Raw genomic sequence first — 24,095 nt, 5'->3', positions numbered from 1 at the left:
TGGTCTCGGGAGGAGGGACAGCAGGCTGTTTGTCCCCTGCAGAGGCACTTGATGGTGGAGCACTGTTGTCCCAGTTGAACCTAGTTCTCCAGCTCAGAATCCAGGCCCCTGTTGACCTCACAAGCTCCTTCGTAGCTTCCAATTCATTCCCCTCTCTGCTTGAGTCAGCAAGGGTCATTCCTTCTGCTTTCAAGAGTCCTAGCTCATATTCCTGTGCTGTGCTTCATCTTCCCTGGCTTTATAGATTTACTTGGGCTCTTTTCACTCCTCCCTCTGAAGTTACTGATTGCACTTTTTCTGATCTCATGGGCTGGCCTCCTGCAGCATGCTCTGCTCTTCCCAGCTTTGGGCCAGCACTTCCTGCTTCCTGCCAGGCCCCTGCTGTTCTGAGGTGGATCTGGGCTGCAGTCCAGGAGGCAAAATTCTCCACTGTGACGCCACCTACATGCCCAGATGTTCCCTCCATATACTTCCTCTTTCTCCTTTTCTTTTCCAAACTCACAAACTTCAAGCGAGAGAAGGAATGAAAACACCACCTGTAACACCAATTCCTCCAATTTCCTCCCCAGAACTTCAAACTAAACAGAAATGTATTGGGCTTAGACTGGGACTTATGGAGGGTCAGAGTTGGGAGAAGCCTTAGAAACCATCACAAGCCTTTGCTCCCAGTGCTGTCTCTGATCATTTGGTTGTGGCTGACTGGGTTGTCACATCTGGACACAGGAAGAAAAGCGCTGGGAGTGATTCCCAGTGTCTGAGTGGATGAGGGAAGGGAGAGTGACAGCATATGAGCTGGTTATTCGCCCGTCCTTTAACAATCTGCTATGTATTTTACAAAATGAGGAAACTGAGTCACACATCTATCAAGTTGTCTAAGGCCACACAGGAAGCCAGGGCAGATTTGGGGGTGGAATCCAGGTTGTCCAGCCTTCTCTATCAACAGCGATGACTTCTCTTTCCCACTGGAATTAACTCCCATAGGATGTCATCTAAGTCCACTTCCTGACAGCATGTTTGTCTCCCAGTTTGTGATGTCAGTGCTATACTCGGCCACCTCTGTACAGAACAGTGCGGCATGAAAGGGATCCTGCTGGTGCCTGTGGGGCTGGGGCTAATACTCTGGGACAACTTTCAGAATCACAGTTCTTCCCTAGGAAGAGAGGGTGGTATACAACCAAGGAAAGGTGGTCCTGGGCTCTGCAGCCACGGAACTCCAGGGTTTGGAAGGTGCCGTGGACTCTTACTCCTTAGTTTGGACTTTTTGTCAAACTGCAGCTGGAAAAAAATTAGAAATCGCTGCTCCAAATGGAACATACTCCATTTCATTCCAAATAAGAAGTAAACAAATAGACGGGTGAGCCTCCCCAAAATGATAAAACTCTTCACACGTAAGATGAGAAGTCAGTTCAAGTGCAGTCCTGGCGTGACTTACTGGGGCTTGCTGCAGGAAGATAGGGGCGAAATGTCCTCATCCTGCCTGTAGAAGCCACCTCCTTATTTTAAATCCCATCCTGCTTGACTATCAAAGTCAGACAGAGCCTTCCTAAAAGCTGAAATGCACGCACAGAATTGGAAGTCCCTGCGGGAGCAAGCTCACTGTAGTGAGAACCTTGCAGAGCAGACAGCTCCAGGGGCCAGCGGCTGCCTGCAAACACTTGCTGAGCAAGCCCCTGGGAGAGGGGCCTTTCTCCCAGGCCAGGAACGCCAAAGTGGGGTTTTCTGATAAGGAACACAGAACTGCTGTTTCTTGGACAGGGAGTTCACATGGACTGGGATCCATTCTCAGGCTGGGCCTTAGTAGTGGGACAGCATCCTGTTTTATTAAAAGCCTGTTGCTGGCAGGGAAAGCCGTCTGCCTGCTGAGTGGGCAGGAGCCCAATATCGCCGTGGGCAATTCCAAGCCAGTACTGGGAGCTGACATCAAACCAGGAAAGAACAAGACTGTTTTTAGCTGATGTAGCAGTACATTTTCTTTCTTTCTTTCTGTCTTTTTTTTTTTAATAGTTCTATTGCCTGGTTTCACTGTGTACATTTTGTGTGTGCAGGCATGTGTGTGACATCCTGTACCCAGCTACAGCCGAGGTGCACTCTGAGATGAGCCCACCCCACTTATTCTCCCCTTCTACCTCCTTTCCCCACCTCCCCCTCTTCCCCATCCTTCCCCCACTGACCTCCCCAGCTCTAAAAACCCTGATCCAAATAAAGAACAGAGGGAAACCCAGGCTATGGCCTGGGGTTATTCACAGGGTTGGGGTGGGTGAGAGAAGAAAAACAGACTGCTTTGTTTATCTTTTGAGTCTTGAAATTCTAAAAAATTCATTCATTTCCAAGGAAGCCTTAATTTGTAGGATTCCAAAAAATTTTTAAAAAGTAAAGGGAGATTCACTTCAAAAGAAACTAGGGGAAAAGCTGTTTTCTTTGTTAGCTGATTTGTTCATTATTCTTATTTTATTTAAAGTTAGGTTTGTTTAAGGCAGGCAAAGGTAGTCACTTTTTCATATTTTTATTACATTCTTACTTTCTTCCTCCATTGCCTTATCAGTTAAGAGGGCAAATAATATTTCAAGAGACTGATAGAATATGTTCTGCACTCTGCTCATTTCATAGCTCTCTGGGGAATTGGGGTTTTTGTAAACTCTTATAATCACATTTTCTGCTGAGGTTATAGATGACTCCGAGAATCTTCCATTCATGCTGTAAATGAAAATGACTCAAATTGCTTCCACTTTTACAAATTTAAAAAAAAAGTACTTCTATACAGGTTTTTTAACAATTAAAAAAAGGCCATTTTAACACTCTGGTTGGTTGCCTGTACATGATTTTTCTGGCTTTTCTTAAAATTTGGAGTGAACAGCTCCCATATCAAATATAACATGTTAACTTATTGGCTTCTTTTTAACCCTGCGCACAAACAATAAACTTTTCATGTAGAGCCAGAAAATGGTATATGTTGTGAACTTTTTTTTTTTTAAAGATAGAGTTAGTGGTGATAAAGGGATTTCAGAAAAAAAAAATGTACTTGAAAATATGTTGCTTCACATTGGAACATTCAATTTTATCTTAAGGATATAAATATTCAATTTTACCACATTAATCTTTGTACTGAGATAAGCCAAAAATAATGTAAACTGACAATTTTTTGCTATACATTCTAATATTTTACATATTTATAGGAGTTTTCCAAGTCATGAGATATCATATAAGGCACACAAAAAAAGAATGACATAAATCATGTTAAGTGCAGTCTGCTTTTTCCTGAGCTATATCTTTAAGACAAAAGATATTTAACAAATTGAACTTGTTTTTGGGGGGAGGGTCCACTCTCTGGTTACTTAAGAGAAAACCAGAGGATTATCTTCGTGGTGAAGGAAAGTGTATAGAAGGCAGTATTTTTTTTTTCTTTTATAAAGGGCCAAGGCTCTATCCGTTGGTGCAGTGTTCTGCCTTTTGTGTTTTTTTCTGGTTAACTTAAAACATTAGCTCCAAGTTTGTAATATAGTAGTTTCCCGTGAGTCACTGGGCTGAAAGCCCATCCTATCTGTGTCAGGCAAGGGTCCAAGACAAGAAACGAGTAGAACACAGATATAAGAAAGCTTTATTAGTGCAGCTAAACGTTGATAATTAGGAAAGTTCCAGTTATATGGTAGTTTATTTATAGATAAATGTAGTTGTAACCTTTTGGTGCCAAAGGAAAACCTCCTCATTCAAGACAAGGGATACGGAATAGGAAGAGCTCAAAGAAAACACAGTTTTCTGTGTTACAGACAAGTATTTACATTACTAATCAACTTTTGGTTCAGGAAAGAAGTGATAACCTGTTTAGATTTTTAAAAGGAATTCAATATCCTGTTGACTAAATGCAAAGCAGGTTCAGAGGAAGATGACTGTTGAATAATGCAATTGATTCCTTCCAAGAAAGCATAGGGTGTAGTTTTTATTATAGGAAGTGCCATTGATACTACTTTTTCTGCTTTCTGGAAAATCACCCAGGAAATAAAATTTGTTTTAAACATTATTTTTAAAACAGGCTCTGCTGACTTCCAGTTCTGGAACAAGGTGGTTAAGCTCATTTTTCCCTGCTCTGCTCCTCTAAATACAACTAAGTACCTTGGAAACTATTCAGCAGACAATGATAAAGGGCTCTGAAAGCTAGAAGAAAAGAAAGTGTACTTGCAAGAAACCTCAGGACTTGAGAAACAGCAACGTGGTAAGTTTTCTGTTTTCTTTTCATCTCCCATATACGCTGGGCTGTACTGGAATCACCAACAGGCACAGACAAAATGACAACAAAACAACAACAAAACCCCCAAGAATATCCTGTTCTCTTTGGCCAAAGTTCAGGAAAGGCGAACCCCAACAGAGACCCAGTAGGAAGCTCTAGCCCCTGTTTTGTACAACCCAGGGTCCTTGCAGAGAGATTGATCTGCCAGCAGTGGCATCAGCAGCAATAGTAGCAGCAGCAAAGCCCTGGACAGTCCTGGCCCCCAGTCCGCAACTTAGACACAGCACATGGCCTGATTCACCCACAGAAGCAGCCACTGTGAAGCCCTGTGTCTCCCCAGACTCCATCCAGTGGCATAAAGAGACCCAGGCCCTGCAGCTTCCTCCCCATCATGGAAGGCTGCCCATCTACAGAGTTTCCAAACGTAATAAGCACTAAGGAAACAACACAACATGATATGCTGAAAAAAAATCACAATTAAATCAAAATGAAACACCAAAAAATGTCCAAGTAAACCACCGGAAGGCAAGAAAAAAGAAACAACAGTGTGATAAAATGATCAATCAGAGAACAAATAATAATAAAATATCAGACTTAGCCCTAATATATCAATAATTATCTTAAATGTAAATGTTCTAAATGCATCAATTAAAATGCAGAGATTGGCAGAGTGTATATTACAAAACATGACCCAGTATGTATTGTTTACAAGAAACTCACTTCAAATTCAATGATATAGGTAGACTGACAGCAAATTGATGGAAAAAGATATAACATGTAAACATTAGTCAGAAGGAAGCACAAGTGGCTGAGTTAACATCAGAAAAAGCAGGCTTCAGAGCAAAGAAAGTTACTATAGGCAAAGAGGGAAATTACATAATAACAGAAAGAATTAATTCTCCAAGAAGATATAGCTCTCCTGTTGTGATGTTACGATACGTGTTGGTTTTCATCCGTGGGTCCTGGCTCATAACTCCCATATCCTGTGTTGGAGTCTTTTGTTATATTGTTGGGGATGTTAGGCCTCAGCCTCTGACCTTCTCCTGCCTTCCTTTCCACTCTAATGTTCTCCCACCTTTCTGCCTTTCTCATTGTGGATCTTAAGACCCTCCCATGAGACAGTCCCACCCTATATCCTGGGGGAAGGAATGCTGACATCATGAAGCTTCCATAAAAAGCCAAGAGGACAGGGTTCTTAAGCTTACAGATAGCTGAACATGTGGAGGTTCCTGGAGAGTGGTGCGCCCAGGGAGGGCATGGAAGCTCCGTGACCCTTTCTCCATACCTCATCCTAGGCATCTCTTCATCTTTCTCCTTTGCAATATTTTTTAATAATAAACCCGTAAACATAGGTAAGTGTTTCTCTGAGTTATGTGAGCTGCTCCAGCAAATTAATCAAACCCAAAGAGGGGGTCTTGGGAACCCCACCTTGAAGCTGGCTAGTCAGAAGTTCTGGAGGCCCAGACTTACAACTGGTGTGTGTATGGGGGTAGTCTTGGGGGCTGAACCTTCAACCTGTGGGATTTGACTCTATCTCTGGGTAGATAGGGTCAGAACTGAATTGGAGGACACCCAGCTGGTGTCCGCTGCTATATTCTAGCTGATTTTCTCCCTAGTAGTCCTAGTAGTCTTGAGTGTGGGGAGACAGTGGGGGATTGATGCCCCAGCCACAATTGTGGATTTCTTCTTTCAGCTGTCTTAGTTTTTGCTTCAGATATGTGAAAGTCTGTTGTTTGGTTCATAGGTATGTAGAGAAAACTCTTCCTAACTGTGTTTTTCTTCTACTGTCACACCATGGCAACATCAACACAGAAGCCTTTCTTCATATCATATAAGGGCACAAAAAAGGAATGACATAAATCATGTTAAGTGCAGTCTATTTTTCCTGAGCTGTTATCTTTAAGACAAAAGATATTCAACAAATAGAACTTTTTTTTTTTTTTTTGCAGGGTGGGGTATCCACTCTCTGGTTACTTAGGACAAAACCAGAGGATTATCTTTATGGTGAGGGAAAGTGTATAAAAGGCAATATTTTTTTTCTTTTATAAAGGCACAGGGCTCTATCTGTTGGTGCAGTGTTCTGACTTTTGTGTTTTTTCTGGTTAATTTAAAACATTAGCTCCAAGTTTTTAATACAGTAGTTTCCCGTGAGTCACTGGGCCTTTCTTCTGTGTTGATGATTGTGTTATGACAGTAAAAGAAAAACACAGTTAGTGAGCATTTTCTCTACATACCTATGAACCAAACAACAGACTTTCACATGTCTGAAGCAAAAACTAAGACAGCTGAAAGAAGAAATCCACAATTGTGGTTGAGGCATCAATCCCTGCTGTCTCCCTACACTCAGGACTTCTAGGACTACTAGCAAGAAAATCAGCAAGAATATAGAAAAACTCAACCACACCAACAACTGACAGGATCTAATTGGCATTCATAGCACAATCTGTCCAACAACAGCAGAATACACATTTTTTAAAGGTCCCATGAGACATTTACCAAGATAGAGCATATCCTAGATCATAAAACAAACATTAAAAAGTTCAAGAGAAGAGAAATTATACGGACTATGTTACCTGGCCATAATAAAATCAAAGTAGAAATCAAGGCAGAAAGTCAATAGGCAAATCTCCAAACACTTGGAAACTAAACAACAAACGTCTAAATAATCCATGCGTCAAAGTAGTAATCTCAAAGGAAATTTTAAAAAGACAAGAAAAGAATGAAAATGAAAATACGACATGTTAAAATTTGTAAGATTAGCTAAAGCAGTGTTGAGAATAAAATTGATAGGAGTAAATGCTTACATTAGAAAAGAGGAATGATCTCAAATTACTAAGCTAAGTTTCTACTTCAAGAAATTAGAAAAGTTGAGCAAAATAAACTCAAAGGAAGCAGAAAGGAGGAAATAAAAAAGAGTAGAAACGAATGAACTTGAAAACTGGAAAAAGAAAAAATGAAACGGAAAGTTGATTCTTTAAAAGAATTATAAGATTAATAACTTTTAGCAAGATTGGCAAATATAAAAAGAGAGAAGACATGAATCACCAACATCAGAAATGAAATAGGGGACACCACAGTAGATGTCTTTAGCTATAAAAAGATAATTTAAAAACTATAATCAACTTTATGCTCATGTATTCAACAAGTTCGAAGAAATGGGCTAATTCCTCAAAAACCACAAAGTACTAAAACTTAGCCAAGGTGAAACAGATAATCTGAATAGCTGTGTAGATATTTTTAAGAATTGGATTTATAATAAAAATGCTCCCCCAAAAGAAATCTCCAGGTCCAGAGGGTTTCATCCAAGAATTTTACCAAACATTCAAATAAAAATTAATGCCAATTCTATGTGTATCTTCCAGAAAATAGGAGAGAAGAGAAAATTAGGTAGTTCTCAATTCTTGTTATGAAGCCATCATTACTCTGGTACCCAAACCAGCTAAAGAAAGTATGCAAAAAGAAAGCTACAGACCAATATCTCTCATGAACTTTGGATGTAAAAATCACCAATCAAATGTAATTAATCAAAATCCAACAATGTATAACAAGACTAAAACACCATGACCAAATGAAATTTATGCCAGGTAGACAAAGCTGATTCAATATTTGAAAAGAAATTATATAATTTATCATAGCAACAGGCTAAAGAAGAAAAACCATATAATCATAACAGTTGGCATCAAAAAATTATTTAACAAAAGTCAACACCCATTAACGATGAAAATAGAAAATCCTCTCAAATACACTAGGAACAGAGGGAGACTTCCTCAACCTATAAAGAACATCTATTAAAAAACTACGTCAGACATTGTATTTCATGACAAAGACAGAATACATTGCCTTATACAATCCAAAACAAGGTGAATATTTCTACTTTCATCAGTCTTATTAAACACAGTACTAGAAGTTCTAGCCACTGCAATAAGGCAGGAAAAGGGAATAAAGGTCATGCTCATTGGAAAATAAGAAATTAAACGGTCTCCTTTTTTAGGCAGCATGATTATTTAAATAGAAAATCCCAAAAAAATCTATGAAAAATAGGTTTTCCTCCTTCTGTTGGCTACATTGATCAGGCAAGTGCTGCTAGTTGTTCTTAGGGGTTCTGCTTAAGTGCTGCAGGAGATGGCAGCACAGAAGCTGAGGCACAACTTGGGCATGGTAGACGAGGGGGACACCCAACTCCATTACTCCCTAGCTCTATACCACTGAACACCTTGCTTGATCTGGCTGAACTTTGGTCCCCTCATCTGAAATGGAGTTGATGATAGAACCCAGAGGCCATAATTCTTGTGAGTATTAAATGAGAGCAAGTGTGTAGTAAGTGTGTCATTGCACTTGCTGTGGGTAGTGCTGCTGTTGCTGCAGTTGTATGTGATACTGTGCTATTTGTTCTGCCACTCCCAGGCACTGCCACTGGAGCCCTTGTTCAGTGATCCTATGACTTGTCAGCTCAGTCAATTGCTCTGACTCTCACTGCTTTCATTTATGAAATGGAGACAATAACCCCTCTCTCATAGGAAGGGTAAGACCAGAAGAGCCTACACTCTGGTTGGAATATTTGTATACAGTGATCAAGAGACTGTTCTCTGAAACAAGACTCTCTTTAAATCTTACCTCTATCACTTATTAGTTATATGGCTAACTGTTAAATGAGGTCAAAAGAGTGTGTTCTTCATAAAACTATACAGAAGATTAAATTAATTAAAACATGTACAGCCTTTTAAAAAAGATCAGGTGAAACAGCATACATGAAAGTGCTTTCAGCACGCTGAGAATAACAATAGCAATGGCTAGAAATTATTGAGCACACCCCACTGCCAGCACCAGGGGGAACTTTGTACCTACAACTTTTTACTTAGTCCACATAACCATGAGTTCATCTCATTTATGTAGACAGGGAAACAAAAGCCTAGAGAAGTAATTTGTCCAAAGACATAGCTTACAAAGCAATAGAATCCAGGTCTGGACTCTCAGGATCTGACTGTGTTCTAATGCCTTCCAGAGAAAATAGGCTAGAGAGGGCAGGAATAGCTTGACTTAGAGATCACTTCCACTGGCATGGGGGGTACAATCTGATGTGGGAGGCTCTGGGTGCAGCCTGTGATGGGAGAGTGGAGGAGCCAAGAGTCATTCTTGGCCTCATTGTCACTGCCTTCAAACTAACAAGTTGCCTGAGAGCTAAGGTTCCATTTGATAGGACACTGGGTGGGATGTGCATCAGAACATCCATTTCCTTGAAGGATCCAATGATTAGGCTGAGAAAAAATATTTTAGACCATTCCCAGGTCTAAAAATAACTCCATCATCACCTCTAATAAGGACTCAGTCTGGAGTGACGTCACTCTTTCAGGTGCAGAAAAGGAAAGCATGACTGTGTGTCACTGACTTAAAATAGGAGTGAGGCGAGAGGGGCAGCTGGGCTCATGGACGTCAAGTGGACAGTTTCTCAGGTGGTATTTCCTATATTTCCTGTTTTGGACAGAAGATTCCTGCCCTTCTAAGCTGGGGGTAGGGGTGAGGGAGTGTATGTTAAAAAGCTCTGTTGACTTGCTTTTTCTCTTCTCCATGTGTGTTCTTTTCATCAATACTCTGCATTCATCTTTACTGGCTGTTCACACATTATCCAGAGATACACTAGTTACAGAAATTAAAACAGGCAACTCTTCCTCTTTCTCCCTAGCTTTATACTACAGATCCATGAAGTTTTCTTGACTATCCCTGCCTAGGGTACAACAAGGAAACCACTATTTGGATAATTCCCCTGATTCCATGGTACTGTGGAAGTGGTGGGCTCTCTATATGTCAGGGTATTCTGTGTGTATGAAAAGGTATTTCTTTTGAGACCGAGGGTGGACTGGAGTCTAAGAGTCTACCAATTTTTAAAATAATTTAGCTATATTTAAGTCAATAAATTGTATTCAAGGCTGACTTTGTAGTGATTTATTCCATGAATTATTTCATTCAAAATAATTTCAAAAGGACTTCTGGTCCAGACAGGACACCATAGATCCATTTCTCTCTTCTGTCTTCTCAGTTAAATGCAATTATAAAGTCTAGAAATAAGGCAAGAGGTAACCAAAGGAGAACTCTGAAAGATGGAAGCAGAAAGAGGAACTAGGTAGGGACCCTAAGACTGGAGGAACAGTAGAGGCAGGATGTCTTACCATCACTGCATCCAACAAGAGAAGGTGACCTAGGCCTGGTATTACCTGATCCCAACCTGGCACCAAAAGACAGCCAACATAGACTCATTCCTCCTGCTTCCTGGTGAGCCTGGTATTCTCCTCCATTTCCACTGACAGACATGTAGGGTGACTGGGTGGTACCAACAATGGGAACCACATCATAACAGGCAGCCTAGTTTGGGAAGCACTCTTGGTCTCCATAGGCCTGAGACTCCTTTTGCCCATCTAGTAGAGGCACCAGGTGGCCCAGCCCATGGAAATTCCCTCGGCCCCAGAAAGGGGCACCAGAAAGGACCAGTGGGAGCTCCAGTAGGCTTATATAGTATGAAGGCTCTAAAATGAAGTTGCCACTGGACCTACAGCCCACTAAACTAGGCTAGGACCTTATGCTAAACCTAAGACAGGTGATAGCCTGCCAAAAAAAAACAAAAAACAAAAAACAAAAACGCCTAGAGTCTTTTAACATAAAAAACAGGATGTGCAAATACAATGAAAAAACACACATTATACCAAGGACTAGGAAAACTACCTAAATGAGAAAAGACAAGTGACACCAACACTGAGATGAATCAGATAGTGGAACTGTCTGACAGACTTTAAAACAGCCATTATAAAAATGTTTCAGAAAGCAATTACAAATTCTCTTGAAACAAATGAAGGAATAGAAAAATCTCAGTGAGGAAATAGATACTGTAAAAGAAGAACCAAGTGGAAATTATAGACTTAAAAAATATAAAAATAGAAATTTAAAAAAAATTACTGGATTTTACTCAATAGTAGAATGGATATGACAGAGGATAGAATCAGTGAAATTGAGGAAAGAACAATATAAATCCTCCAGTCTGAATAACAGAGAGAAAATAGACTGAAAATCTCTATCGTGAATGACAACTTTGATCACAAACTAGTAGTATTAACCACGTGGAAGAAGAGTTGCTAAATCAACTTACGAGAACAAATAGTTTTAGGTGAGTGACAAATACTTGGAAAATTAAAAAGTTAAATGATGTCATGTATAATAACATCAACATACAGAGAAATAAATCTAATAAAATATAATTAAAAACTATAAAATCATTGTGAAGAGACATTAAAAGAATCCAAAATATATATTCATGGAATAAAAGACAATATTTTTATAGTCAGTTCTGTCCAAATTGACCTATAGAGTCAGTACAATTTTACAACAAATTTTACTGGAATTTTGTTTATTTTATTTGAGGAATAAAGTTTATATTTTATTCGGAAATTTAAAGGACTGAAACAATCTTGAGCAAGAACATTTGTTAAGACTTATTCTGAAGCTTTAGCAAATAAGACAGTGTGAGATATACACAAGCATAGACAAATAGACCAATGGAACAGAAAAGAGAGTACTAGAAAACAGACCACGCATATTCAGTCAGTTGATTTATGACAAAAGCAATACTGCCATGCAATTGGAATAGGACAGATAATGTTTGCATAAATGTTGCAGGGTCAGTTGGATCTTCATACTTAAAAAAAAATGAATCTTGACTCTGCCTCACACCACACACACAAATCAATCAGATAGAATATAGATCTAAAAGTGAAAGGCAAAATAATAAATCTTCTAAAAGATAACATAAGAGAATAATTTATGATGTTGGAGTAAAATTTTTTCAAATGTAATACAAAATGTACTAAGCACAAAGGAAAAGATTGATGAATTGGACTTCATTAAAACTAAGGACTTCTGGCCGGGTGCAATGGCTCACACATGTATTCCAAGCACTTGGGAAGGCCAGGAAGGGAAGATCCCTACAAAATATTTAAAAAATCAGCCAGGTGTGGTGGCACACCCTTGTGGTCCCAGCTACTCAAGAGGCTGAGGTGCAAGAATTGCGTGAGTCCAGGAGTTTGAGGCTGCAGTGAGCCCTGTTTGCACAACTGCACTCCAAAAATAATAAAAATAAAATACATAAATTTTTAAAACCTAAGAACTGTTTATCAAAAGACACCATTGAGAGAGTGAAGAAACAAACCCTTGAGTAAGAGAAGATATTCGCAAATCATAAACCCAATAAAGGGTTTGTACCTAGAATACATAAAGAATTTCCATGAGTCATTAATAACCCAATAGAAAACATGGGCAAAAGATTTGAACAAGCGCTTCACAAAAGAGGCTTTGTAATTTTCTAATAAATGCTAGCAAGGAAGTGCAAATTCAAGTCATAAGGAGATAACCTCTACAGAGCCACCAGGGTTGTCCAAAATGACAGACTAATAATACTAAGTGCCAGAGAGCATATACAGCAACTACAGCTGCCATCCTCTGGCTAGTAGGAGTGTAAATTAGTATAACCACATTGGAAAATTGGCAGGATCTACTACAGCTGAGCATTTGTGTATCTTATGACCCAGAAATTCTACAAAAATGTTCATGACTCTCTAGTTATAGTAACCAAAGACTGGAAACAATCCAAATTTCATCAACAGTGGAATGGATAAGTATATCACGATGTACTGAGCAATGAAATTAAAGGACTTAATGCAACAGACAGTAACATGGATGAACGTAATAAACATCATGTTCAGTGAAAAAAGCCAGAAAACCAAGAGGGTACCCTAATGGCTCCATTTACATGAAGTTCAAGAACAGACAAAGCTAATCAATGGGGTCAGGAGTCAAGGTGATATTTATTTTGGGTATGTGACTGGTAGGGGTACAAGTGGGACTTCTGGGGTGTTGGCAATGTCCTACTTCTTGACCTAGTCAATGATTTCTCTGGTTTGCCTCCTTTGTGAAAATTCATCAATGTGTTCTGGTTATTATTTGTATACTTTTCTCTATGTATCTTTTACTTCAGTAAAGAGTTTACTGAAAAGAACATACTTGGGTTTGCAGAGTTGAAAACACCCGCAATATCTTCATTAACTCACAAAGAGTATTTTACATGATGTTTAAAAACTTTAGAAGATAAAATGCTGTTCTTTCATTCTGAGCTGATTACAGATTACAGATTAGTAAGAAAGTAAGTGGGCTACTTGTTTAAAGATGGTCTATGTTAAGTACTCTGATATCTTCTTTTGAAAGAGAGGTCAGTCTTCCTTTCACCAGAGCATCCTGTTCACCTGGCTGCCCACCTACCTCATGGACCTTACAGAGCTTGGTTACCCTGACTCTAGGCCTCTCAGCTCCTGTACTGATCCTCCCAGCTGCTCTATTCCAATGCCATGGCCCGGTCTGGGGACTAGAGAGGCTAGGCCACAGTCAGCTCTTCCTTGTCACTGTACAACTCACCTGGTGACTTAGTTTTTTTTTTTTTTTTTTTAATTCCATGCCGATGTACCCTGACATGGAGAACTGAAGACAGAATTATTTAGGGATTTCCTCTCTCTCATTCTGAAAACATATGAAGAGCCTTTGCTGAGTTACTTTGTTAAAATAACCCTGACATTTTTTAAAATGAGCAAAGGGGCTCTAATGTGGAAGGTAGATATACTGAAGGAAAGAGCCCTTAAACACAAAGGGCTAGTTTATTTCATTATGAGATGTCCAGGGCTTTCCAGTCCCTTAATTCTATCAATGAACAGAGTGAGAGGTATCAATGAACAGAGTGAGAGGTAACAATGAGCTGTGCATTTTTTACAAAACCTCTCTGCATAGTCCCACCATCTCTCCTTTCCAGTAGGTTGCTAAAATTTTGTTAAAGTCAGGTGGGGACTTCTAGAATACCCACTGTAACCCCCTTGTTTGGATGACATTGAGGCCAGGGAGGGGAAAAGAACTTGCAAGTTGAGCAGTAATAACACAGATCCCACAGGACAGCTGGCAGTGACCCCACAATAGGGATTTGAAAACAAAGTAAGGTCTTGTTGTTCCCTTGGTTCCTCTTCTTTACTTCCTACTATCAAAGTCAGGTTCCAGAAGCTTCCCTAGGAGGCGGCAAGAGGCAGTCTCTGCCTCCTCCCAGGAGTAAATTGGCCACAGGAAGTCCTCATTTGGGATGGACTGGAGGAGAGAGGCAGCTGTGTGGAAAGGGCAAACCTTGAAAACACCCAAGTGCTTGATTGGGCTTGCAGAAGGATGTAGCAAAGAGTAAAGATCTTGGGTTCTGGAGGCACAACTCCAGATGAAGTCTTGCTTTGTCACCCAGGCCGGAGTGCAGTGGCGTGATCTTGGCTCACTACAAGCTCCGCCTCCCAGGTTCATGCCATTCTCCTGCCTCAGCCTCCTGAGTAGCTGGGACTACAGGTGCCCGCCACTACACCTGGCTGATTTTCTGTATTTTTTAGTAGAGACAGGGTTTCACTGTGTTAGCCAGGATGGTCTTGATCTCCTGACCTCGTGATCCACCCGCCTCGGTCTCCCAGAGTGCTGGGATTACAGGTGTGAGCCACCACGCCCAGCCCGTAGGTTTAAATCTTACCTGCACCTCTTAACCTCTCAGGGCCTCAGTGTCCTCTACTTGTGAAGTAGGGATAACAGTCATATTCACTTCATGGTTTTGCTGTGCAAAATGAATAGCATGTGATGCTAAGGCACTGTAAGTCATGAGGGCAGATGATTACGCGCTTTAGGAGCCATTCTTCCAAAATCTTAGGTGAGTGAAAAAGAAGCAGAGATAGCTTTTTGTATTTGCGCATGGAGGCAGAGTTCATCTGTTGCCTGAGCTAACAGTATACTATTCAGCCTTAGTGAAACTCTGGCCCCAGGGCAGGACCAACTAACTAGGTGGGGCAGTGATGAAAAAGGGAGAGTCTTCTCAGTGGAGTCCGGTCTGGGTAGCGATGTCAAAGGCAAACCATTACCTCCTTGACTTGTTGGCTCTAGGTGATGATGCTAACCTGACCTGGAGGGATAGCCCTTCTATGGGGTGGGCAGGGGAAGCCAGAGGTATTCTGAAAACCAGAGAAGTCTCCTCACTGGAAAAATATTTATTCCTGGGTTCTGTCAGTTGATGGCAGAAATGTTCATTGTTAAAGAGCCATTTCTTTGGCTTATTAATTGGTCCTCTGTTAGCCAGTCAACAATACTGTACCCAACACAGATATCCTTGAGAAATGAAGGAGAAATAAAGTCTTTCCTAGATAAGCAAAAACTGATGGAATTTATCACCACTAGACTGACCCTACAATAAATGCTTAAGAGTCCTACATCTGGAAGCAAAAGGGCTATATTCACCATCATGAAAACCCAAAAGTATAAAACTCATTGGTAAAGCAGACACACAAATAAGAAAGCGAACAGAACCACATGTTATCACTACAGAAAACCACCAAACTGCAAAGATAAAGGAAAGAAGAAAGAAAGAAAGAAAGAAAGAAAGAAAGAAGAAAGAAAGAAAGAAAGAAAGAAAGAAAGAAAGAAAGAAAGAAAGAAAAGAAAGAAGAAAGAAAGAAAGAAAGAAAGAAAGAAAGAAAGAAAGAAAGAAAGAAAAAGGATTATATAAAATAATCAGAAAACAATTAAAATGACAGGAATAAGACCTCACCTATCAATAACAACTTTGGTAAATGGCTTAAATTTCCCAGTTAAAAGATATAGACTGGCTGAATGGATTTTAAAAGTGATCTAACTCTATGCTACCTACAAGAAACTAATTTCATCTGTGGAGACACACATAGACAGAAACTGAAGGGATGATAAAAGATATTGCATGCAAAAAAAAAAAAAACACAAAAATGTGCAGGAGTAGCAATACTTACAGCAGACAAAATAGATTTTAAGTCATAAAACATAGAGAAAAAGAGGTAATTATATAATGATAAAGGGATCATTTAAGAGGGTATAACAATTATAAATATACATATACTCAACACTGGAGCACCCAGATATAAAAAGAAAATATAATTAGAGCTAAAGAGAGATAGATGCTTATACAATCATAGTTTGGGACTTTAAAACTCAATTTTCAGCTTTGGAAAGATCATCTAGACAGAAAATCAACAAGAAAACATTAGACTTATACTGCACTAGAGACTAAATGAAGCTAATAGACATTTACAGAACATTTCATTCAGTAGCTGCAGAATCACATGCTTCTCTCTTCAGTACATGGAACATTCTCTAAGATAGACCATATGTTAGGCCACAAAACAAGCCTCAACAAATTTTTAATATTGAAATCATATCAAATATGTTCTCAGACCACAATCGAATAAAACTAGAAATCGATGACAAAAGGAACTTTGAAAACTGTACAAATCCATGGAAATTAAACAACATGCTCCTGAATGGCAAATGGGTCAATGAAGAAATTAAGAAGGAGGTCAAAAAAGGTCTCAAAATAAGTGAAAATAGAGCTGCAACATACCAAAACCACCAGCATTTTTTTTAGCAATAATCTATTTTTAAATTAGGTGTGTATATTTTTTAGACCTAATGCTATTACATGCTTATGGGCTACAGTATGGTGTAAGCATAATTTTTCTAGTCACTAGGAAACCAAAAAATTTATGTGACTCACTTTATTGCAATATTCACTTTATTGCAGTGGTGTGGAACCAAACTGGCAGTATCTCAGAGTTATGCCTATAGTTAACAAGAATATATTGCATATGTTCACAAAGCTGGAAGAGAAGATTTTGAATATTCTCAGCACGAATAAATGATATATCTTTGAGGTGATGTATTTCCTAATTATCCTGATTTGATCATTATATGCATGTACTGAAATATCACTCTGTGCACCATAAATATGCACAATTATTTTGTGTCAACTAAAAATAAAAGGAAAAATAAAAGGCAGAGCCCCCTGGGAGGAGAAGACTAATTAGGCTTAGTGATTGCTAATTCTGGGAGCTGCATGCAAGCAGGTTTTAAAGAAGGCAGAAAGCTTAAGGATGTGGATGTAAAAGGAAATTACAATGACAACACAGTTTACAGAACTCACTCAGTCACCTGGAGGACTCCAATTTCAAATGTGCCATGCTTGGATGTTTCCTTACATTTTGAGCAATGACTTTTCTGCCATCTCCTGTGAACCTCTGAGCAATCCTGTAAAGCAGGGATCAAGCCCATTTTCCAGATGAGGAAACAGAGTGCCCATGCCCTGCCCATAGTTCCAGAGTGCAGAACAGTCATCCTTGGGAGATGGGGGTGTCTGGTCCGAGCACCTCCAGTCTCACCTCTGCTTTGTGTCACAGATGGGGAGGGGTCACTAAAGACAAACGCTCCTTGTGGACATAGGAAGGGTCTGCCCACCAGGAGAGCTGGGAGGGGAGGAGTCTTATTCAGGCTGCCAAGGTTAAGCCTGATTAACCACTTAGACCCAAAGTTAACTAGCAAGGGGGCACAGGTACCTGCCTCAGAGCATTTGTCTCTGCCTGGGGTGTTTGACTAGAGGTTCTGAGAGCCTGGACCCTTGGACCCTAGGACCCTTAGGTCTCGGCTGCCACATTCCCAAAGGTCATGATCATCCTAGACCACACAGGTGCTCTTTGTTCTTCACCCTGCTTAATTTTTGTTAAGAGTGCTTCTGATGGCTTCTGGTCTGTAGCCTGCCTCTGTCTCTGCCATGCCAACTCCTTGCTCTGTCTCAACGTTGCACCTGAAACTGTGCCTGCCATGGGGTGAGTATTCAGTAGCCAACTGATGAATGAATCAATGAATAAATGAGTAGATAAATGAATGGGCAGGAAAGCTCCTCCTGTCACTCTCTACACTGACATGTAGGAGGTGTTGGAGGGACACACGTTAATGGATGTTGGTCACTTAGTCCTGATAAAACAGAGTAGATGGTTTTCTTAGTAAGAGATCTTGAGGGCCCTTCTGTGAAGCCTCTTGTGGAACCAGTGAAGTACCTGAAAGGCAAGGATTGGGCAAATCAATTCCTTCTGGTTATGGAGGAGAAGCTCTTCTAGGGCTGATGTTAATGCTGCATTTTAATGAAAGTGACTTTTCAGGCTTATAATTGGATGACATCAGCTATATTTCTGCTTTTACTTCTAGAATTTAGTGTGATTCTATTTTAAGAGACTAAGAAGAAAAAGCAATTTTTAGACTCTCATAAGAATACTAGCAACAATGGCAATAGCTAATGTCTCTGCAGCACTTAGAAAAGACTGTGCCCCCTGCCAAGAGCTTGACATGTGCTACTTCATTGAATCCTTGCAACAAGCAGCCCCTTGTATAGATGAGAAAACTAAGGCCTGAGCCAGCTGGCCACTCATCAGTCACAGTCTCCTTTCCTTTCCAGTGTTGGGGACAGCTCACATTGGGCTGTAGGACACCACTGGGCATCAGCCTGGCAAGGTAACAGGTCATCTCATTTTTCTTTTTTTCTGGAGGGTGAGGTTATCCTGCAAAATGGAGGTCATGGGGTCTCCTGCCCTGGAATTTCTGCCTCGTCCCTGACATCTTGGATGTTATCCCAGGCTGCTCTGGTCCAGTTCTGGCTTCATTTTGTCAACATATCAGATGCAAGAGAGGCCTGGCCTGCTAGCTCCTGTCTCCCTGCTCTGCTGCATTCCCTCCCCACGCAGTGCAGGTACTGACTTGTTCTCACAACTGTCAGATGGGCTGCCACCTACCTGGGAGTTTCATGACATGTCCTGGGATCCTACGCCAGAGGCTCAGTGCCTGGCAGAGTGAACACTTAGTAAGCTGCAGTTGCCCTGAAATATTTTCCTGTTGCTGATTCATTTCCTCATCTGTGGACACCATATTCCAAACTTGCTCTGCCACCCTCTGAAGTGGCAAGTTCTTTCCTAGGAGTAGACACCAAGAGAGAGGAAGCCCATGTCATGGGGACAACCACACAGGCCAAACACAGGTGTCACTGCCTGCAGGGACAGCCTGCAGGCATCAGGCCTCCCAGGAGATAGCAGGCAGGACAGGACCATTTCAGACTCATTTCAGCAGTGTGTGGACAGAACCCCACTGAGAAATGCATGCATGAGACCTGGAGTCTATTCCTGTCTTGTCCTGGGGTTCCTTCCACTGGATGCTCATCAGGGGAAATCCTCCCTCTGGATGCTGATGTGGGGAAAATGGCCAACTAGTTCTAACCTCAAACTCATCCAAAACTTATTTTCTCCCCACTTGAGATAGTTGTCAGGAGATCTGAGTTCTCACCTTCCTTCTGCTCTTCCCTTGTATGTGACCTTAGGCAAGTTGCTTAATCCCTCTGAGACTCAGTTTCCTCTCTTGTAGCTGCAGGATGATGGCTGGACTCTATTCTAGATCAGTGAGACTCAAACCTGCCCTGTGGCATCACTCGGGAACAGTTTTGCTGAGTAGGCTCCAGTCCAGACCAATACATCACGATCTGTAGGAGTGAGGCCCAGGCGATTCCCAAGCACTGGAAGGGTTGGAAATTCAGGCAGATGGTTTCTGCCTTAAATTCCATCTATGAAAGCCGAAGCGCTCTCTCTACCACCACCACCTCTCCTTCCCATCCTTGTCTTGTTTGCTGCTGATTTCTCGCCTGATTCAAGAACAAATGTGTTTAAGCCCCAAGCCCCTGAAAATGGGAAGCTGTCTATTTCCCTTCTGTACCAGCTCCCACATGTGTCTGGACACAGATTCTGCCAGGGAAGTCCCCTCCCATAGGGACTGTGTGCCTCCGGAGTTGTGCGGACAGGACTTGAGGACCTCCAAAGCCCCCACAAGAGATGATGACAACAAAACTCTGTGTTAAAGAGTTTCCAAGACGGAGAACTCCTGCCTGTCAATTATCCTTCTTGGACACTGATTTTGTTTGTTTGTTTTCTGGCTAGAGATGATTATTCCACACAGGAATGACAGACAATCCCTCTGTTCTTTGTCTGCTGGTCCTGGGGACCTCTTGCGTCAGTGGGAATGGAAAGTATCAACTTTCTTATTTCTCCATTTTCCCTGTTGCCTTGCATCTTTCTTCCTGCTTTCATTTCTAATTTCTTGGGCCCTTTGTCTTTCTCTTCACCTCTGTCTTCATTCTTCACACAATAATGTTTATTTAATTTCGGATGTTCTCTTCTGGCCAAAAGTTGACTTGGTCCAGACCAAATGGAAATATATGTAATTAAATCTGTTCTCCACGGAGAGGGACTAAAACAAAGATCAATGCCAGATATTGTCGTGATGATGAAATGTCAGGGCAGAGGGCACCAGGAGGGACAGACCAGGTTCACAGAAACGTGCCATTCTTTCACAGCGCATGCAGCACACAATAGGCAGAGGCATGACATTCCAACCTTCTCCAACCCACTGTTTATCAGTGTGTCCACTGGACTGGTAGTATCAGCATCACCTGAGACTTAATAGAAATACAAATTCTCAGGCTCCATCCCAGACCAACTGAATCAGAAACACTGGTGGTGGGGTCCATAAATCTGTTTTAACAAGCCCCAGAAGACTCTGATGCATGTTGAAGTTTGAGCCCCACTGCTTCTAGTGCATAGACATTTTGCTTGCTATCATTGAAAACTCGCTTGATCTCTTTGGAGAGGAGCATGGCGGCCCCCAGATATCCGAGGAAGGCTGAGCAGGAGGATAAGGTGAGCTGAGGAAAAGTAGGGGAGCAATGGGGTATTCACGGCAGGGGAGCCTGAGATGGTCCCTTAAGGATTTGCATTGGTTAATGGGCAGACTGGTGCAAAAGAGGCTGAACTGAAGAATTAGGAAACTGGGGAAATTCAATTCAAAGAATTCTTGTTCGCAAGGTCAATTTTTATACCATTTAAATAAAATAACTCTGGTACGTTCTATAGCAAATGCTAAGTAAAGTAACCGCTTGTTTCTAAATTATTACAATAATCTGAGAAAGTTATTTCTTTGAAAAAATTATAGAAGTTTCAAATATACAAAAAACTCTAGAGAGTAATATAACAAATGCACTTAATAGGGACAACTTTTAACACTCAGTAGAGAACATTTTACTCTATTGGCTTCAGATCTTGTTGTGGCTGCAGCTTGATTCCCACAATCCTCTCTCATCCCCACCCGTCATGGGTCCTCAGCCTCATCTCACCACCCTGAGTTGGGTATAGAATTTCCTGTCCAGGTGTTTAGAATTCTATGCATTTATCTAAAAGCGATATAGGGTATTGTGTGCTAGGTTTTATATGCTGATGTAAAAGGAGTTGTTCTGCAATTTGCTTTCTTCTCTCTATGTTATTGAGCTCTATCCTGTTGCTACCTGTGGATGTAGCTCGTTCTCATTGCTGAGTGGTATCCATCTTATGGTCCCTTTCTCATCATCATGGGCATTTAAGTGAAGATCGTCTTCAGGATTTCCATGTGCTCATGTGGGAGAGTAAGTCCTGAAAGTGGAACATCACATGTAAATATATTAAAGAAGGGGTTTTCCAATTTAACTGGGAAAGTCTCCAGACTCAGCTGGAGCTACATTATCTGTTTCTCTAAGAAAGAATTTTTCTGTCCATAAACTCATTGTATTAGTCCGTTGTTGCACTGCTATAAAGAAATACCTGAGACTGGGTCATTTACAAAGAAAAGAGGTTTACTTGGCTCACGGTTCTGCAGGCTGTACAGCAAGCATAGTGGCTTCTGCTTCTGGGGAGGCCTCAGGAAGCTTCCAATCATGGCAGAAAGCAAAGAGGAACAGGTGTCTTACATAGCAGGAGCAGGAGCAAGAGAGAGTGAGAGGGGAGATGCTTCACACTTTTAAACAACCATATCTTGAGAGAACTCAGTATCACGAGAACAACACCAAGAGGGTAGTGCTAAACTATTCATGAGAAATCCACCCCCATAATCCAACCACCTCCCACCAGGCCCCACCTCCAACACTAGGGAGTACAGTTTGACAAGAGATTTGGTGGGGATGCAAATCCAAACCCTATAACTCATTCTTTTCTTCCTCCAATCATTCAACCAACAATTGCTGAGCAACTCCGGTAGGTCAGGCACTGTGCTGGGGGCTGGGAACCAGTGGGAGTCAATCCTATGGGTCTCTGCCTTTGTGGAGATTCCAGAGTAGGGCTGCCCAGATGTTCTTGCATTGTGCACAGTGCAGAGACAGGAGGCTCCCTGATATTCTGGCCCAGGCAACTCTAACCCTGAAAAATGAACAAGCCCATCACATTCTATTCATGTGGTTATGGTTTACCTGAAACCTCAACTGCTCAACAGAATCAGATCTCTCTGCAGCTCCCAAAAGTGTCCCAAGGGTTAGCACTGACCAGTTTGCTGGGTTTGGAGGAGCCACAATGCACCTGGTACAGCTCTCTTCCTGCTAGCTGCTCCGAAGTGAGCTCCTACTGATTCTATTCAGTTGGACGCTCACATTCAACGAGTCCAGGGGGTTTTTCATGCTTTGAGCGTTTTAAAGAGTCTGCTATTTGCCCAGTTCAGTGAGGGGCACTCAGGATGTATCAGTGGTTCGGGCTGACTTGGTTCCTGCCTACGGGAAGACCCACAAGACCAGGACCCAATGCAGGGATGGCATGGATGGTAGGGGAGGCTTGGAGGCCCTAACCCACTCTTGAAGGGATGACAGAAGCCTCCCAGGCTGGGATAGGAAGAATGAAAGGAGCAGACAGGCCAAGGTAGAGGGAATCGAGTCCCAGTTTGAGCAAAGGGCTGGAGCAAAAGAGAACCTGGTCTCTGCAAGGATCTGAAAGAACCTCAGGGCAGGGGCCAAAGGGTAAGGGTGTCAGGGCAGAGGCTGTGCCAAAAGAGGTGAGCCTCATCCTAAACTCTGTTCTTGATTTGGGGTGGAAGTATCCCTGGAAAGGCAGATCAACACAGGAAGGAGCATGAACCAATTCTCACCACACCTCTTGTGCTTCAAGTCCTCTCTTGGGTCAGGTGATGCCATTCAGGGACCCACACTTGACTGGACTGCCCTTCCCACCTTTCAAACCTCTCCTGTCACTGAGCGGGTACACCACTGGAGCCTGGCAAAGGTAGCCAGTACTCAGGGGGTGTGCACAAACCTCACACCCATGTTTATAAGGCCGTTCCAAATGCTGGCCCAGCTGGTGACCAGACACCAATCCTTGTCCTTCCATGTAGCCAACAATGGGCTAGTTAGCAGATGCATGGCAGGCGCTCAGGGCTATAGACAATGCAGGCTTTAATCCCATGAGTGGAGTCGGTGCCAAGTCTAGAATTCAAGGATGACTCTTCACCCAACTGACACTCTTACCCAACAAACCAATGAGAACAGCTTGAGGTCTGGAGGACCCGTGCTTGGTATCTGTCCACTCTTGTATTTGAGTAAGGTAGTGGAGGTCACAGGCTTACATCATAAACTTTGTACTTTATTTGAAACACTTTTCTGGCTCTGTTAGTGGCTCCAACACCACACTTAAGCTTACTTCAAAATGACTTATACATCTCTATTTTCCTTAAAGTATGCACACGGATAAGAAAAGATGGGGTGATTTTTTTTTTGAGATGGGGTCTCTCTCTATCACCCAGGCTGGAGTGCAGCAGTGCGATCTCAGTTCACTGCAACTTCTGCCTCCCGGGTTCAAGCAATTCTCCCACCTCAGCCTCCCAAGTAGCTGGGATTACAGGGGCGTGCCACCACACCTGGCTAATTTTTGCATTTTTAGTAGAGATGGGGTTTCACCGTGTTGGCCAGGCTGGTCCTGAACTCCTGACCTCAGGTGATCCGCCTGCCTCGGCCTCCCAAAGTGCTGGGATTACAGGCGTGAGCCACAGCGCCCAGCCAAGATAGGGTAATTTTGATGTCCAGACACAAGTTGTCATTTAAGATGAAGCTTCGATTGTAACTCTATGAAGCCCTGCTGAATATTAAAAGCTTATA

General features: G+C 41.7%; 1 long non-coding RNA gene across 1 annotated transcript in view; it reads left to right on the top strand.

Annotated features, from left to right (window-relative positions):
- Window positions 1-24,095, top strand: part of LOC116483215 (uncharacterized) — a 265,660-nt gene that overhangs the window by 148,769 nt on the left and 92,796 nt on the right. The window contains exon 3 of the long non-coding RNA XR_009210017.1: window positions 4,028-4,207. This is a non-coding gene — a long non-coding RNA (uncharacterized LOC116483215). The remainder of the gene's footprint in view (window positions 1-4,027; window positions 4,208-24,095) is intronic.

The sequence above is a fragment of the Hylobates moloch genome, unplaced genomic scaffold, assembly GCF_009828535.3.
Source record: "Hylobates moloch isolate HMO894 unplaced genomic scaffold, HMol_V3 SCAFFOLD_15, whole genome shotgun sequence".
In the NCBI taxonomy this organism is placed as follows: Eukaryota; Metazoa; Chordata; class Mammalia; order Primates; family Hylobatidae; genus Hylobates; species Hylobates moloch.
This window is presented reverse-complemented; position numbering and strand designations above follow the sequence as displayed.